This window comes from Arachis ipaensis, chromosome B05, assembly GCF_000816755.2.
Source record: "Arachis ipaensis cultivar K30076 chromosome B05, Araip1.1, whole genome shotgun sequence".
NCBI classification, from domain to species: domain Eukaryota; kingdom Viridiplantae; phylum Streptophyta; class Magnoliopsida; order Fabales; family Fabaceae; genus Arachis; species Arachis ipaensis.
Genome location: NC_029789.2, coordinates 28,341,461 through 28,356,097, shown reverse-complemented (window position 1 = coordinate 28,356,097; position 14,637 = coordinate 28,341,461). Strand labels below are relative to the sequence as shown.

The following is a 14,637-nucleotide window of genomic DNA, read 5'->3' as shown; positions in this document are numbered from 1 at the left end:
GAATCAACATACTGAACTAGGAGAATCAATAACACTATCTGAATTCTAAGTTCCTATAGATGCCAATCATTCTGAACCTCAATGGATAAAGTGAGATGCCAAAACTATTCAAGAGGCAAAAAGCTACAAGTCCCGCTCATCTGATTGGAGCTATGTTTCATTGATATTTTGGAATTCATAGTATATTCTCTTCTTTTTATCCTATTTGATTTTCAGTTGCTTGGGGACAAGCAACAATTTAAGTTTGGTGTTGTGATGAGCGGATAATTTATACGCTTTTTAGCATTGTTTTCACATAGTTTTCAGTATAATTTAGTTATTTTTTAGTATATTTTTATTAGTTTTTAAATAAAATTCACATTTTTGGACTTTACTATGAGTTTGTGTGTTTTTTTGTGATTTCAGGTAATTTCTGGCTGAAATTGAGAGACTTGAGCAAAAATCAGATTCAGAGGTTGAAAAAGGACTGCAGATACTGTTGGATTCTGACCTCCCTGCACTCAAAGTGGATTTTCTAGAGCTACAGAACTCCAAATGGCGCGCTCTCAATTGAGTTGGAAAGTAGACATTCAGGGCTTTCCAGAAATATTTAATAGTCCATACTTTGATTAAGGATAGATGACGTAAACTGGCATTGAACACCAGTTCCATGCTGCATTCTGGAGTTAAACGCCAGAAACAGGTTGCAAAGTGGAGTTAAACGCGAGAAACAGGTTACAAACTGGCGTTCAACTCCAAGAAAGACCTCTACACATGTAAAGCTCAATGCTCAGCCCAAGCACACACCAAGTGGGCCCTAAAAGTGGATTTTTGCATCATTTGCTCAATTCTGCAAACCCTAGTAACTAGTTTAGTATAAATAGGACTTTTTACTATTTTTGGAGAGGTCTTGGATTAGTTTTTATGCTATCTTAGACTTTTGTGAGGGCTGGCCATTCGACCATGCCTGAACAGTTATCACTTGTGTATTTTCAACGGTAGAGTTTCTACACACCATAGATTAAGGTGTGGAGCTCTGCTGTTCCTCAAAGATTAATGCAAAGTACTACTGTTTTTCTATTCAATTCAACTTATTCCGCTTCTAAGATATTCATTCGCACTTCAATATGATGGATGTGATGATCGTGACAGTCATTATCATTCTCAACTTATGAACGCGTGCCTGACAACCACTTCCGTTCGACCTTAGATTGAATGGATATCTCTTGGATATCTAATACAAGGGACCGAGTCCGAGTTATTAGTGTCTTCGTGGTATAAGTTAGAACCCATGGATGGCCATTCTTAAGAATCCGGAAAGTCTAAACCTTGTCTGTGGTATTCTGAGTAGGATTCAGGGATTGAATGACTGTGACAAGCTTCAAACTCGCGAGTGCTGGGCGTAGTGACAGACGCAAAAGGATCAATGGATCCTATTCCCGACAGATGATTAGCCATGCAGTGACAGCGCATTGGACCATTTTCACTGAGAGGACAGGTGGCCATTGACAACGGTGATGCCTAATATACAGCTTGCCATGGAAAGGAGTAGGAAGGATTGGATGAAGACAGCAGGAAAGCAGAGGTTCAGAGGGACGAAAGCATCTCTATACGCTTATCTAAAATTCTCACCAATGAATTACATAAGTACCACTATCCTATTTTATATTTTATTTATCTTTTTATTATCACTTCACCATAACCATTTGAATCCGCCTGACTGAGATTTACAAGGTGACCATAGCTTGCTTCAAGCCGACAATCTCCGTGGGATCGATCCTTACTCACGTAAGGTTTATTACTTGGACGACCCAGTGCACTTGCTGGTTAGTTGTACGAAGTTATGAAACAGAATTAAGAACATGAACGTGCGCATTGAGTTTTTAGCGCCGTTACCAAGGAAGGAATGATCACGATTTTGCACACCAGTGGGTACACACCAAAAAACCTGATTCTGCTGCAACTTTGAAAATTTCAGTTTTTCGCACCGGATTTTTGGCGTCCATAAGTTCCCCTACAGAATTCAGTTTGCCACAAACCTTTTATCATTTTCAAGCTTTTAAAACCTTCTTTAATTTGAAACAAACCTCATTTTCATCCAAAATTTGAGGATCAAGTTATAGACTACCAAAGTTCATCAAAAACCACTTTTTACCAAATTACACCCAAACCTCATTTTTACCAAAACCACATTTTCCTTTCAAAACTCATTTCCACTCAACTTAACATACCATAACCATCAATATAACCAGCCCTTAACCATAGCACAACAATTCTTGCAACCTTAGCTCAATAATATCATATTTCACCCAATTTTACAAGTTTTAGCCACAAACCAACATATTACTATACATACACATATTATCATCATCATGAAATTCTTCAACCATCATTACAACATTAGTCATCATGTCAATACCAACAAGTCCAAATAAACACTACTCAATCACAACCATATCTTTTCATTTCCATATTCATAAATCCTTCATCCATCATCATTATACTAGTATATGTATATGTACACATTCAATAATAACTAAATCTCAAAAAAATATCATAAACTAACCATATTCCTCAACACCAACTCAACATCCACTTATCCATCAACATAAAAAAAAACTAATCATTTAATGCATTTAATCATTTCAACTTATCCTATAATGCTCTAATCTAAGTTTTCACAAAACCTTATATATTAAACGCGTGAAACCTAAACCATACCTTGGCCAATTTCTGCGTATTTATCCAAGGTAACCCACAAGTCAAAGTTGTAAGCCTCTCCCACCAAAAATTCAACAACTAGAATTCTCACCAAGCCTCCAATTAAGCTTCCAAAATATCCAATTGTCCCATATCACATATTTACATGCACCTAACATAGTTATCACAATATATTCCCAAAATTCAATAACCAAAATACCAATTTAATAAATCAACTAGAGTTCTAGAATTCTCACCGGTGCACGGAATTGTGATTCACACTTTTCACAACTCCGATGCAACTAACCAGCAAGTGCACTGGGTCGTCCAAGTAATACCTTACGTGACTAAGGGTCGATCCCACGGAGATCGTTGGCTTGAAGCAAGCTATGGTCATCCTTGTAAATCTCAGTCAGGCGGATTCAAATGGTTATAAGGTTTTAACAATTAAAAGATAAATAAAACATAAAATAAAATAAAGTTACTTATGTAATTCTTTGGTGGGAATTTCAGATAAGCATATGGAGATGCTTTGTTGCTTCTGAATCTCTACTTTTCTATTGCTTTCTTCCAACCATGCGTGCTCCCTTCCATGGCAAGCTGTAGGATCCTCTCAGTGAAAATGGTCCTCTACGGTTTCTACACGGCTAATCAACTATCAGATTTCTCGTCTCGGATGAAAAATACCAGGTACAGCTACCGCATGGCTAATCATCTGTCGGTTCTCGCTAGCGTCGGAATAGGATCCATTGATCCTTTTACACACTGTCACTTGCGCCCAACATTCGCAGGTTTGAAGCTCTTTACAGTCATCCCTTCCCGGATCCTACTCGGAATACCACAGACAAGGTTTAGACTTTCCGGATCCCAGGAATGCTGCCAATGGTTCTAGCCTATACCACGAAGATACCAATCTCATGGACTCGGTCTGTGTATTAGATATCCAAGAGAATATACTCCGGCTGTCGTCCAATGACTACGTTGAACATCATGTAGACCGCTTGTGGTTGTCAGGCACGCGGATCTTGGCTAAGCGAGTAACGAAGATAGTGGGTGATTGTCACGGGTCACCCCTTCATTCTGACTTAACTGAATTAAGAACAAGAATATATCTTGGAGAAGAAGTAGGCGTGAATTGAATAGAAAAACAGTAGTAGTTGCATTAATTCACGAAGAACAGCAGAGCTCCACACCTTAATCTATGGGGTGTAGAAACTAAACCGTAGAAAATACATAAGTGAAAAAGGTCTAGGCATGGCCGTGAGGCCAGCCTCCAAACGTGCACAATAGTCTATGATAGCATAAGATATAAAATAAATCACTAAAAGTAGTTTTTATACTAAACTAGTAACTTAGGGTTACAGAAAATGAGTAACTAAGTACAGATAGTGCAGAAATCCACTTCCGGAGCCCACTTGGTGTGTGCTTGGGCTGAGCATTGAAGCTTTTTTGTGTATAGGCTGTTGTTGGAGTTAAACGCCAGCTTTGGTGCCAGTTTGGACGTTTAACTCCAATTCTGGTGCCAGTTTGGGCGTTATACACCAGAAAGTTTTAGGCTGGCTTTGGACACCAGTTTGGGCCATCAAATCTCAAGCAAAGTATGGACTATTATATATTTCTGGAAAGTCCAGGATGTCTACTTTCTAACGCAATTAAGAGCGCACCAATTGGGCTTCTGTAGCTCCAGAAAATCCATTTCGAGTGCAGGGAGGTCAGAATCCAATAGCACCTGCAGTCCTTTTTCAGCCTCTGAATCAGATTTTTGCTCAGGTCCCTCAATTTCAGCCAGAAAATACCTGAAATCACAGAAAAACACACAAACTCATAGTAAAGTCTAGAAATGTGATTTTTGAATATAAACTAATAAAAATATAATAAAAACTAACTAAAACATGCTAAAAACTATGTAAAAACAATGCTAAAAAAGGTATAAATTATCCGCTCATCACAACACCAAACTTAAATTGATGCTTGTCCCCAAGCAACTAAAAATAAAATAGGATAGAAAGAAGGGAAAATACAGTGAATTCCAAATATCAATGAAGCTCATTTCCAATCAGATGAGCGGGGCTAGTGGCTTTCTGCTTCTGAACAGTTTTGGCATCTCACTTTATCCTTTGAAGTTCAGAATGATTGGCATCTTTAGGAACTCAGAATTCAGATAGTGTTATTGATTCTCCTATTTCAGTATGTTGATTCTTGAATACAGCTACTTTATGAGTCTTGGCCGTGACCCTAAGCATTTTGTTTTCCAGTATTACCACCGGATACATAAATGCCACAGACACATAACTGGGTGAACCTTTTCAGATTGTGACTCAGCTTCCCTAGAGTCCCCAGTTAGAGGTTCCCAAGCTCTTAAGCACACTCTTTTTGCTTTGGACCACGACTTTAACCGCTCAGTCTCAAGCTTTTCACTTGACACCTTCACGCCACAAGCACAGGGTTAGGGACAACTTGGTTTAGCCACTTAGGCCAGGATTTTATTCCTTTGGGCCCTCCTATCCATTAATGCTCAAAGCCTTGGATCCTTTTTATTTTATCCTTGCCTTTTGGTTTAAAGGGCTATTGGCTTTTTCTGCTTGCTTTTTCTTTTTCTTTCTTTCTCTTTTTTCGGCAATTTTTTTCTGCAAGTTTTTCACTGCTTTTTCTTGCTTCAAGAATCAATTTTATGATTTTCAGATTATCAATAACATTTCTCCTTTTTTCATCATTCTTTCAAGAGCCAACAATTTTAACATTCATAAATAACAATATCAAAAATATGCACTGTTCAAGCATTCATTCAGAAAACAAAAAGTATTGCCACCACATCAAAATAATTAGATTATTTTCAAGATGTAATTCAAAATTCATGTACTTCTTTTTTTCTTTTTCAGAAAACAATTTTTTATTTAAGAAAGGTGAAGGATTCATAGGACATTCATAGCTTTAAGGCATAGACACTAGACACTAATGATCATGTAATAAAGACACAAACATAGATAAAACATAAAGTATAGAAATCGAAAAACAGAAAAATAAGAACAAGGAAATTAAAGAACGGGTCCACCTTAGTGATGGTGGCTAGTTCTTCCTCTTGAAGATCTTTTGGAGTGCTTGAGCTCCTCTATGTCTCTTCCTTGCCTTTGTTGCTCCTCCCTCATGGATCTTTGGTCTTCTCTAATTTCATGGAGGAGGATGGAATGCTCTTGGTGCTCCATCCTTAGTTGTCCCATGTTGGAACTCAATTCTCCTAAGGAGGTATTGAGTTGCTCCCAATAGTTATGTGGAGGAAAGTGCATCCCTTGAGGCATTTCATGGATTTCATGATGAGAGATTTCCTCATGTTCTTGTTGAGGTCCATGAGTGGGCTCTCTTGTTTGCTCCATCTTTTTCTCAGTGATGAGCTTGTCCTCTTCAATGAGGGTGTCTTCCTCTATGACAATTCCAGCTGAATTGCATATATTACAGATGAGATGAGGGAAGGCTAACCTTGCCAAAGTAGAGGGCTTGTCCGCCACCTTGTAGAATTTTAGGGATATGATCTCATGAACTTCTACTTCCTCTCCAATCATGATACTATAGATCATGATAGCTCGGTCCACAGTAACTTCAGACCGGTTGCTAGTAGGAATGATAGAGCGTTGGATGAATTCCAACCATCCCCTAGCCACGGGTTTGAGGTCAGGCCTTCTCAATTGAACCGGCTTGCCTCTTGAGTCTCTCTTCCATTGAGCTCCTTCCACACAGATGTCCAAGAGGACTTGGTCCAACCTTTGACGAAAGTTGACCCTTCTAGTGAAAGGGTGAGGATTTCCTTGCATCATTGGCAAGTTGAATGCCAACCTCACATTTTCCGGACTGAAATCCAAGTATTTTCCCCGAACCATTGTGAGCCAATTCTTTGGGTTCGGGTTCACACTTTGATCATGGTTCTTAGTGATCCATGCATTAGCATAGAACTCTTGAACCATTAAGATCCGGACTTGTTGGATGGGGTTGGTGAGAGATTCCCAACCTCTTCTTTGAATCCCATGTCGGATCTCCGGATATTCACTCTTTTTGAGCATGAAGGGGACCTCGGGGATCACCTTTTTCTTGGCCACAACTTCGTAGAAGTGGTTTTGATGGACCTTTGAGATGAATCTCTCCATCTTCCATGACTCGGAGGTGGAAGCAATTGCCTTCCCTTTCCTCTTTCTAGAGGTTTCTCCGGCCTTAGGTGCCATTAATGGTTATGGAAAAACAAAAAGCAGAGCTTTTTCCACACCAAACTTAAAATGTTTGCTCGTCCTCGAGCAAAAGAAGAAAGAAAGGAGGAGAAGAAGAAGAAATGAGGGAGATGGAGGTGTGTGTTGGGTTCGGCCAAGGGGGTAGGAGTGTGTAAGATGTGTGAAATTGAAGGTGGTAAGGAGGGGTATTTATAGGGAAGAGAGAGAGAGAGAGCGTGTATGAAGGGGTGGGTTTGGGAGGGAATTGGTTTGAATTTGAATGGTGAGGTAGGTGGGGTTTTATAAAGGATGGATGTGAGTGGTGAAAAGATTATGGGGAAGAGGGTAAGATTTGATAGGTGAAGGGTGTTTGGGGAAGAGTTGTTGATGGGATTGGTCAAGGGTATTTGGGGAAGAGTGTTATGGAAAGGTGTGAAGAGGAGAGAAGAAGAGGTTGGGTAGGTAGGGATCTTGTGGGGTCCACAGATCCTGAGGTGTTAAGAAATTCTGCTCCCTGCACCATTCTGGTGTTCAAACGCCCTTTCTATGCCAATCCTGGTGTTTAACGCCAGCTCTGCTACCTTTCCTGGCGTTAAACACTACTCTGCTGCCCATTTCTGGCGTTTAACGCCAGCCAGATGCCAGACAGCCCTTTCTGGCGTTAAACGCCCAGAATACTGCCAGGCTGGGCGTTAAATGCCCATTCTGCTATCCTTACTGGCGTTTAAATGCCAGTAAGCTTGTCCTCCAGGGTGTGCTATTTTTAATGCTGGTTTTCATTCTATTTTTGATTTTTCAGTTGTTTTTGTGACTTCACATGATCATCAACCTAAAGAAAACATAAAATGACAATGGAAAACAGATAAATATAATTAAATAACATTGGATTGCCTCCCAACAAGCGCTTCTTTAATGTCAATAGCTTGACAGTGAGCTCTTAGAGAGCTTCACAGAGACTCAGAGCTTAGAAGTGGCCTCCCAACACCAAACTTAGAAGTAGAGTGTGGGGGCTCTGTTTGACTCTGTATTGAGAGAAACTTTTCATGCTTCCTCTCCATGGTTACAGAAGAAGATCCTTGAGCCTTAAACACAAGGTAGTCCTCATTCAATTGAATGACTAACTCTCCTCTGTCTATATCAATCACAGCTCTTACTGTGGCTAGGAAGGGTCTTCCAAGGATGATGGATTCATCCTCATCCTTCCCAGTGTCTAGGATTATGAAATCAACAGGGATATAAAAGCCTTCAACCTTCACTAAGACATCCTCTACAAGTCCATAAGCCTGTTTCCTTGAGTTGTCTGCCATCTCTGGTGAGATTCTTGCAGCTTGTACCTCAAAGATCCCTAGTTTCTCCATTACAGAGAGTGGCATGAGGTTTATACTTGAACCAAGGTCACACAGAGCCTTCTTAAAGGTCATGGTGCCTATGGTACAAGGTATTAAGAACTTTCTGGGATCCGGTTTCTTCTGAGGTAATTTCTGTTGAACTAATGTATTCAGTTCCTTAATGTGCAATGGAGGTTCATCCTCCCAAGTCTCATTATCAAATAACTTGGCATTCAGCTTCATGATTGCTCCTAGATACTGAGCAACTTACTCTTCAATAATATCTTCATCCTCTTCAGAGGAAGAATACTCATCAGAGCTCATGAATGGCAACAGTAAGTTCAGTGGAATCTCTATGGTCTCTATATGAGCCTCAGATTCCTTTGGCTCCTCATTAGGGAACTCCTTAGTGGCCAGTGGACGTCCATTGAGGTCTTCCTCACTGGAATTCACTGCCTTTCCCTCCTCTACAATTTCGGCCATGTTGGGTATATTGATGGCCTTGCACTCTCTCTTTGGATTCTCTTCTGTATTGCTTGGGAGAGTACTAGGAGGGATTTCAGTAACTTTTTTACTGAGCTGACCCACTTGTGCCTCCAAATTTCTGATGGAGGACCTTGTTTCAGTGATGAAACTGATAGTGGTCTTAGATAGATCAGAGACTATGGTTGCTAAGTCATAGAGGCTCTACTTAGAATTCTCTGTCTGTTGCTGAGAAGATGATGGAAAAGGCTTGCTATTGCCAAACCTATTTCTCACACCATTATTATTATTGAAGCCTTGATTAGGCTTCTGCTGATCCTTCCATGAGAAATTAGGATGATTCCTCCATGAAGGATTATAGGTGTTTCCATAGGATTCTCCCATGTAATTCACCTCTTCCATTGCAGGATTCTCAAGGTCATAAGCTTCTCATTCAGAGGAGGTTTCTTTAGTACTGCCGGATGCAACTTGCATTTCAGTCAGATTCTGAGAAATCATATTGACTTGCTGAGTCAATATTTTATTCTGAGCCAATATTGCATTCAGAGTATCAATTTCCAGAACTCCTTTCTTCTGAGTCATCCCATTATTCACAGGATTTCGTTCAGAAGTGTACATGAACTGGTTATTTGTAACCATTTCAATGAGTTCTTGGGCTTCTTCAGGAGTCTTCTTCAGATGAAGAGATCCACCAGTAGAGTGGTCCAATGGCATCTTGGACAATTCAGACAGACCATCATAGAATATACATATGATGCTCCATTCTAAAAGCATGCCAGAAGGACACCTTCTGATCAATTGCTTGTATCTTTTCCAAGCTTCATAGAGGGATTCACCTTCCTTCTGTCTGAAGGTCTGGACTTCCACTCTAAGCTTGCTCAACTTTTGAGGTAGAAAGAATTTGGCCAAGAAAGTATTGACAAACTTTTTCCAAGAGTTCAGGCTTTCTTTAGGTTGTGAGTCCAACCATGTCCTAGCTCTGTCTCTTACAGCAAAGGGGAATAAGTATAAGTCTGTAGACCTCAGGATTAACCCCATTGGTCATAATAGTGTCACAGATTTGCAAGAATTCAGCTAAGAACTGATGAGGATCTTCCAATGGAAGTCCATGAAACTTGCAATTCTGCTGCATTAGAGAAACTAATTGAGGCTTAAGCTCAAAGTTGTTTGCTCCAATTGCAGGAATTGAGATGCTCCTTTCACAGAAGTCAGAAGAGGGTGCAATAAAGTCACCAAGCATCTTCCTTGCATATCCTCCATTGTTGTTATTTTTGGCTGCCATGACTTCTTCTATTTTGAAAATTTCTGTTAGGTTCTCTCCAGAGTTTTGTGCTTTAGCTTCTCTTAGCTTCCTCTTTAGAGTCCTTTCAGGTTCAGGATCAGCTTCAACAAGAATGTTCTTATCCTTGTTCCTGCTCATATGAAAAAGAAGAGAACAGAGAAGAAGCGGAATCATCTATGTCACAGTATAGAGATTTCTTTATGTGAGTAGAAGAATAGAAGAATAGAATGAAAAAAGGAGAAGAAGAAGAATTCAAACACAGAGAGAGGGAGATGGTTCGAATTATAAGAAGAGGAGAAGTGTTAGTAAATAAATAGACTAAATAGAAAGAGATGAGGGAGAGAGAAATTCAAATTTTAAATTAAAAGAGAAGAAAAATATTTTTTGTTTTTTATTTTAATTATTAGTTAGTATTCGAAAATTAAGAAGAGAAATAAAATAAAATTAGAGTTTAAAATAATTAATTAATTAAAAGGAACTTTTAAAAAAAAGTTGTTAGTGATTTTCGACAATTAGAGAGAGAAAAGTAGTTAGGTAGTTTTGAAAAAGATATGATTGAAATAGGAAACTTTTTAAAATCAAACAAATAGTCAAGTAGTTAATTGAAATCAATTTTGAAAAGATACGAAGTTAGAAAAAGATTTTGAAATTAAATTTTGAGAAAGATATGATTGAAATTTATTTTGAAAAAGATTTGAAAAGGAAATTAAAAAGATTTGATTTTTGAAATTAAAGTTGATTACTTGACTAACAAGAAACTAAAAGATATGATTCTTAGAAATTAAAGATTGAACATTTCTTAATAGGCAAGTAACAACTTGAGATTTTTGAATCAAAATATTAAATGTTAGCAATGAATTCGAAAATATGAAATAAAAATAATAAAAAGATTTTGAAAATCAACTTTAAAATTTTTGAAAATATTAAGAAGAAAGTGAAAAAGATTTGATTTTTGAAAAAGATTTGAAAAGATAGAATTTTTAATTTGAAATTTTAACTTGACTAATAAGAAACACTAAATTTTGAAAACTTTTTGACTAAATCAACTTAAAATTTTGAGATTCATGAGAAGAATAAGAGAAAGATATTTTTTATTTATTTTTGAATTAATGTGGAAAGAGAGAAACAACAAAATGACACAAGACATAAAAATTTAAGATCAAAATGAATAATGCATGCAAGAACACTTTGAATGTCAAGATGAACACCAAGAACATATTTTTGAAAATTTTTAAGAAAAGAAAAACATGCAAGACACCAAACTTAAAAATTTTTAAACTTTAGATACTAAGAATTCAAAAATGCATATGAAAAACAAGAAAAGACACAAAACAAGAAAAGCTCAAGATCAAACAAAGACAATCATCAAGAACAACTTGAAGATCATGAAGAACACATGCATGAATTTTCGAAAATTTTAAGAAAAGTTAAAAAGATGCAATTGACACCAAACTTAAAATTTGACACTAGACTCAAACAAGAAACACAAAATTTTTTGTTTTTATGGTTTTATTGAATTTTTTGTAATTTTTTTTTGAATTTTTTTCAAAAATAAAAATAAAATAAAATTACCTAATCTAAGCAACAAGATGAACCGTCAGTTGTCCAAACTCGAACAATCCCCGGCAACAGCACCAAAAACTTGGTGCACAGACTTGTGATTCACACTTTTCACAACTCCAATGCAACTAACCAACAAGTGCACTAGGTCGTCCAAGTAATACCTTACGTGAGTAAGGGTCGATCCCACGGAGATTGTCGGCTTGAAGCAAGCTATGGTCATCCTTGTAAATCTCAGTAAGGTGGATTCAAATGGTTATAAGGTTTTAACAATTAAAAGATAAATAAAACATAAAATAAAATAAAGTTACTTATGTAATTCTTTGGTGGGAATTTCAGATAAGCGTATGGAGATGCTTTGTTGCTTCTGAATCTCTGCTTTTCTATTGCTTTCTTCCAACCATGCGTGCTCCCTTCCATGGCAAGCTGTAAGATCCTCTCAATGAAAATGGTCCTCTACAGTTTCTGCACGGCTAATCAACTGTCGGATTTCTCGTCTCAGATGAAAAATATCAGGTACAGCTACCGCATGGCTAATCATCTGTCAGTTCCCGCTAGCGTCGGAATAGGATCCATTGATCCTTTTGCACACTGTCACTTGCGCCCAACATTCGCAGGTTTGAAGCTCTTTACAGTCATCCCTTCTCGGATCCTACTCGGAATACCACAGACAAGGTTTAGACTTTTCAGATCCCAAGAATGCTGCCAATGGTTCTAGCCTATACCACGAATATACCAATCTCATGGACTCGGTCCGTGTATTCGATATCCAAGAGAATATACTACGGCTGTCGTCCAATGACTACGTTGAACATCATGTAGACCGCTTGTGGCTGTCAGGCACGCGGATCTTGGCTAAGCGAGTAACGAAGATAGTGGGTGATTGTCACGGGTCACCCCTTCATTCTAACTTAACTGAATTAAGAACAAGAATATATCTTGGAGAAGAAGTAGGCGTGAATTGAATAGAAAAACAGTAGTAATTGCATTAATTCATGAAGAACAACAGAGCTCCACACCTTAATCTATGGGGTGTAAAAACTCCACCGTAGAAAATACATAAGTGAAAAAGGTCTAAGCATGGCCGTGAGGCCAGCCTCCAAACGTGTACAATAGTCTATGATAGCATAAGATATAAAATAAATCACTAAAAGTAGTTTTTATACTAAACTAGTAACTTAGGGTTACAGAAAATGAGTAACTAAGTACAGATAGTACAGAAATCTACTTTCGGGGCCCACTTGGTGTGTGCTTGGGTTGAGCATTTAAGCTTTTTCGTGCATAGGCTGTTCCTGGAGTTAAACGCCAGCTTTGGTGCCAGTTTGGGCGTTTAACTCCAATTCTGGTGCCAGTTTGGGCGTTTTACGCCAGAAAATATGGACTATTATATATTGCTGGAAAGCCCAGTATATCTACTTTTCAACGCAATTGAGAGCGCGGCAATTAGGCTTCTGTAGCTCCAGAAAATCTACTTCGAGTGCAGGTAGGTCAGAATCTAACAGCATCTGCAGTCCTTTTTCAGCCTCTGAATAAGATTTTTGCTCAGGTCCCTCAATTTCAGCCAAAAAATACCTAAAATCACAGAAAAACACATAATCTCATAGTAAAGTCCAGAAATGTGATTTTTGAATAAAAACTAATAAAAATATAATAAAAACTAACTAAAACATGCTAAAAACTATGTAAAAACAATGCCAAAAAGGGTATAAATTATCCGCTCATCACTCACCTTACCAACGGGAAATTGGGGCAAGACTCGGCAAGTCCACCGAGTTAATTTGATCCTAAACACCGAAATTGAACAATTTTTAACATAATTGCTCATATATTTTCAAAACTGAAACTGAGGAAATTAAGAAAGAAAACGTGGTTTTCTTACCTCCCAAGGTTCTGGGCTTTGTAGAGCTCGACGACGCGATCGCATGGCCGCAAACGGATCGTCAATCGGAGCTCCGGATTGAAAGTTACGGAGGATTGAAGCTATGCCAAGGGTTTGGAACCCTCTTCCCCATTTCCTTGCATGCTCCACGGGTTCTTCTTTGAAGAAGAAGAAGAATGAGCTGAACTCATTTTATTTAATGAAACGGTTGGGCCTATGGGTCCGGTTCGGCCCGTTCGGCCAAATCTTGGGCCGAATTCTTTGAAATTGGTGTCAAAATTCTCGTTTGGAAGAGCTCTATTCTATTTTAATATTAGATTTATATTTTTAATTTTCTTTATTAAAATTCAATTTATTGACTAATTATTCGCTAATTTCACGGGGTTTACATATCTGGTTTGATATCTTGTTTGTTCGTTTTTGTTTGTTTTGTTGTCATGGTGCTTGACTTATCTGTTTACCATTTCAGTTGAAAAAGCTCCCAATATTACGTCTAGTGGTTTGCAAGCTTTCTTTCGGTCAAAGAATGTTGAGAAATAAGGTTCGAGTAGTCAGGTTGCGGCTGAGGTGGGTGCCGAAGTGAATCAGGCGTCCCTGGTTAAGAAGGTTAGCTATAAGAGAAAGAGAGGGGAGAAGAAAGAGAAGGAAGTCGGTGGAGCTGAGGATAAGCTCGGTGGGAAAGGGGTTGACTTAGACCAGGTTAAGAGGTTCACTGATAACCAGAAGGTTTTACATAGGTATAGGGGGATGAAGACTTAACGTCTGTTTGGAGTGAACACTTCCCCTTCCCTATTGTTGCTGATGAACATGCTCAGAGTCCTTCTGATGTAAAGCTTATACATGATGATGGCGATGTTGGTGTTGCACAGTACCTGCATATATGCCTTTTTATTTTCGTTTTGGGTATTTTTGTTGAGTTTGCTTGACTAAAAACTATTGTATTTTTCAGGTGATGGGGGTTCAGCTGATGTGCATTGGTCACACTCAGGAGCTCAAGCATGCTCGGGACTCCTTCGATAGAGCTTCTATGACTCAGTTGATGCAGGATAATGTGGAAAAGTCGAGTAAGCTGCGTGATACTCTTGACTTGGTAAATTCGTTGCAGGAGAGGTTGACAGCTTATGAAAATGCTGAAAAGGATTTGAAGGAGAAAAATGTATCTCTTGAGGCTAGACTGGTGGTGCTCGGCGTGGAGCAGAAACAGGCCGAGACTGAGAAAAAAGATCACGGCCT

The 14,637-nt window shown here is 38.5% G+C and overlaps 1 long non-coding RNA gene across 1 annotated transcript; it reads right to left on the bottom strand.

The window, feature by feature from the left end:
* On the bottom strand, positions 6,731-13,736 carry LOC110262788. The gene is made up of 3 exons (XR_002347784.1): positions 13,440-13,736; positions 9,551-9,556; positions 6,731-6,740 (listed from the first exon to the last, which is right to left on the bottom strand). It is a non-coding gene; the product is annotated as an uncharacterized LOC110262788 (long non-coding RNA).